This window comes from Monodon monoceros, unplaced genomic scaffold (assembly GCF_005190385.1).
Source record: "Monodon monoceros isolate NGI ecotype Baffin Bay Population unplaced genomic scaffold, NGI_Narwhal_1 Super_Scaffold_16, whole genome shotgun sequence".
Taxonomy (NCBI): domain Eukaryota; kingdom Metazoa; phylum Chordata; class Mammalia; order Artiodactyla; family Monodontidae; genus Monodon; species Monodon monoceros.
In genome coordinates, this window is record NW_021703772.1 from 110532154 (window position 1) to 110536479 (window position 4326).

At 36.7% G+C, this 4326-nt stretch overlaps 1 pseudogene; it reads left to right on the forward strand.

Annotated features, from left to right (window-relative positions):
* The first annotated feature begins 261 nt into the window (after positions 1-261).
* On the forward strand, positions 262-1143 carry LOC114896458 (annotated as a pseudogene).
* The last annotated feature ends 3183 nt before the right edge of the window (positions 1144-4326 follow it).

Below are 4326 nucleotides of genomic sequence, written 5' to 3' on the forward strand. Positions count from 1 at the left end.
ATAGAAGCTGCCAGGACCACTTGTCCTGAGGACCTGCCGTTCAAAATTTCCCAAAGTGGCATTGGCTGCCTTAGTGCTTGGTAGTTGGAGCAAGGAATCGACATTTGGGAGATGAAAGATTTCATATAGTAGGATTCTACCTGCTCATCCCAAAGAACCAGTGCTCCTGAAGTGTTGAGCTGGAGAGGAGAAGACCCTGAACACAGTGACCAGAGAGCTGGGAAACCAAAATTGGGTACCAAAATTAAGGTACCTGCCAAGATGTTCCACTTACAAGATCCACAACTGCTGCAGATGTTAGAGAAATCCTTGAGGAAGAGCCTCCCTGTGTCCTTAAAGGTTTATGGGACTGTCCATATGGACCACGGAAACCCCTTCAAGCTAAAGGCCTGGGTGGACAAGTGGCCTGATTTTAATACTATGGTTATCCACCCTCAGGAGTAGGAAATTGCAGATGACTTTGATCATTACACCAACACCTACCAAATCTATTCTAAGGATCTCAACAACTGTCAAGAATCCCTTAGCACATCAGAGGTCATCAATTGGAAATACTTTTCAGATCCAAAGTTCGCAGTAAAATCTGGATGAGGTGATACAGAATCTTGTAACCACTAAATTTGTTAAGGTCAAGCAAACACAATGCATTCTCTATGTGATGCCTGAGACAGTGAGGGAACTGCTTCCTTCCCTGCCAGAGACAAAGAACTTACCTATTGGCTATGGCAGACCCAAAGCCATTGACCAAGATATGTATAAACTCTCCTCCCTGGATCGTACCTATGCTGCCTTGGTGAATAAATTATGGCATATCAGTGGCAGCAATGAGAGTAGCCAGAGATTCACCAAGCGCTGTACCCAGACCTTCCCCAACTTCTGCCTGCTGGGGCCTGAGGGGACCCCTGTGTCCTGGTCCCTGATGGATCATACAGGTGAGATGTGGATGGGGGCCACCCTGCCTGAGTACCAGGGCCATGGTCTTGTCTCCCATCTGTTGTTTGTCCACATCCAGGCTCTGGACAAACTTGGCTTTCCCCTATATAACCATACAGAGCAAATAAAATCGTACAGAAAATTAGTCACAATCTGTATCATATCCCCATGCCCTATGGCTGGAACCAGTGGAACTGTGGGCCTCTGTGAAGCAGCCACGAACCCGAGACAGTGTTGGGTGGGCTGGTCACATGGCAAGAGATGCAGAGGGGTGGGCAGAAAGAAAGAATACATTGTAATCAGCAGTAAATCAGTGTGCTGTTTGGACTCTGGGGAAGCAGTGTGAATGGTCAACAGAACCATGAGTGTGGTTCACAAATCACTCATGAACTTTGCTTTGGGTCCAGAAGACCTTCCTATTTCCTCCACATTCCAACCCTGGCAACCACCATTCTATTCTGTGTTTCTATGAGTTAGACTTTTTTGGGGTAAGATCTCACATATAAGTGATATCATGCAGTATTTCTGTTTGTCTAGTTTATTTTACTGGTTCACAATTTTCTTTTAATGTATATGGCTAGTAAGGAAAGTAGCCATAATCAGTAAAGAATAAATGCAACCCACTATTCTAATGGTGTCATTATTCTTTCCAGCACCATCATATTTTTCTCTATTTAGAGTGTGTACATGGAATGTAGAGAAGAGAATTTAAGTAGCTTGTCATATCACAATAGCAGGACAACTTAACATCTTGTCACCCAGAAACAATACACATGCAAAAGTAAAACTGTTATTTAAAAATAACTGTTAAAATGTATGTGGTAGAGATACTTTAAATTTAAGGTAAATCAGGAAAAAAATCTATAAAATTGGATCTAATTTGTGGGATTTTATCACACATAACATTTGTATATTCTGTGAACTAGGTTAAATCTGTAAATATTGAATATGACTTTTTTTCCTAAATTGACAAGATAAAAAAGTGTGGCATGCTATCAACTTGTTTCAAGTTGCAGGATGAACATGAATTATTTGTATCAAGACAAGTCTGCTCTGGGTAGAAAAAGATAATTCAAATGTAATGTTCTTTTTTGTGAAAGGAGGGGTTTTATAATTAATATCAGCCATTATTCTTACACCAAGCTGTAGGACAATTTATACAATTTAATAAAGGATAGTACATATTGAAAAAAAGACAAAGAAAACAAACTTATGGTTACCAAAGTGGAAAGGAAGTGGGGAGGGATAAATTAGGAGTATGAGATTAACAGATAAAAACTACTATACTTAAAAGAGATAAGCAACAAGAATTTACTGTATAGCACAGAGAACTATATTCATATCTTGTAATAGCCTATAATGGAAAATAATCTGAGAAATATATATGTAACTGAATCACTTTGATGTACACCTGAAACTAACACAATATTGTGAATCAACTATACTTCAATAAAAAGCAACTTCAATAAAAAGACAGGAATCGAGGAAATGAGGAATAAAAAAGGTTATATGATGTACAAAAAATAAATAGCAAAATGGCAGAGTAAATCCTTTCTTATCAGTGATTACTTTAAATATAAATGGTTTAAACTTTCCAATCAAAAGGCATCGAATGGCAGAATTGGTTTTTTAAAAAAAAACCTTGGTGATCCAATTGTATCATGTCTACAAGAGACTCACTTTAGATATAAAGGCACAAATAGGTTGAAGGTGAAAGGACTGAAAAATATATTCCATGAAAATACTAACCAAAAGAGGGCTAAGGTGGCTATACTAAATCAAAAAAATTAGACCTTAAATCAAAAACTGTTACAGAGACAAAGACAATATAGATTGATAAAAGGATCAATTCACCAAGAAGATTAACAATTTTAACATATATTCACCAAACATCAGAGCCCCCAAATATATGAAGCAAACGTTACAGATTTGAAGGGAGAAATAGAAATTCCTATAATAATAATACATATATATGACTTCAATATACCACTTTAAATATGGTAAAACAATCAAACAGAAGATCAATAATGAAATAGAGGACTTGAACAAAACCATAAACTAATTAGACCTAACAAATATACAGAACACCAAAGAACAGCAGAATACATATTTTTCAAAAGTGCACATGGAGGGCTTCCCTGGTGGCACAGTGGTTGAGAGTCTGCCTGCCGATGCAGGGGACACGGGTTCATGCCCTGGTCTGGGAAGATCCCACATGCCACAGAGCGGCTAGGCCCATGAGCCATGGCCACTGAGCCTGCACGTCCGGAGCCTGTGCTCCACAATGGGAGAAGCCACAACAGTGAGAGGCCCGCGTACTGAAAAAAAAAAAAAAAAAAAGTGCACATGGAACATTCTCCAAGATAGACCATATGTTAGGCCACAACACATCTCAATAAATTTTAAAAGGTTGCATTTATAAAAAATATTTTTCTATCACAATGGTTAGAAATCAGAATCAGAAGGAAAACTGGATTCACGAATATGAGGAAATTAAACAACACATTCTTAAAGACCAATGGGTCAAAGGGGAAATTAAAAGCGAAATTAGAAAATACACTGAGATTATTGAAAATGAAAATACAAAATACCAAAGCCTATGTGATACAGTAAAAGCAGTGGTAAGAAGAGAATTTACACTTGTAAATGCATACATTAAAAAGGAAGGAAACATCTCAAATCAATAACCTACGTTTGCACCTTAAGGAAAAGAAAAGCAAATTAAACCCAAAACTGGCAGAGGGAACTGACATATTGCTAACATTAGAAATAAAAGCAACGACAATACTAAAGATGTTACAGAAATAAAAAGAATACTATAAACATTTGTATACCAACATATTGTTTAACCTAAACGAAATAGATGAATTCCTAGAAACACACAATCCACCAAAATTGAATCAAGAATAAATAAAAAGTCTGAATAAATTTATAAATAGTAAAGAAAGTGAATCAGTAGTCAAAAACCTCAAGGACAAAGAAAAGCCCAGGACTAAATGGCTTAACTGGTAAATACTACCAAACATTTCAAGAAAAATTAACACCAATCATTTTCAAACTTTCCAAAATATTGAAGGGGAGGGAATAATTCCCAACTTATTCTTTGAAGCCTGTAACACCTTGACACTAACACCAGACAAGAAAACTACAGACCAATATTCCTTATGAATGTTGATGCAAAAACCTTCAATAAAACACTAGCCAATTGAATTCAGCAGCATATTGAAAAGTAAGTATCATGATCAAATGATTTTTCCCCATAATGTGATAATGCTTCAACATGTGAAAATTGATTTAGTAAAATCAATTACTAGAATGAAGGGAAAAACAAACAAATCAACAACAACAAAAAAACCAAACACGATCATCTCATCTGATGAAGAAAAAATATTT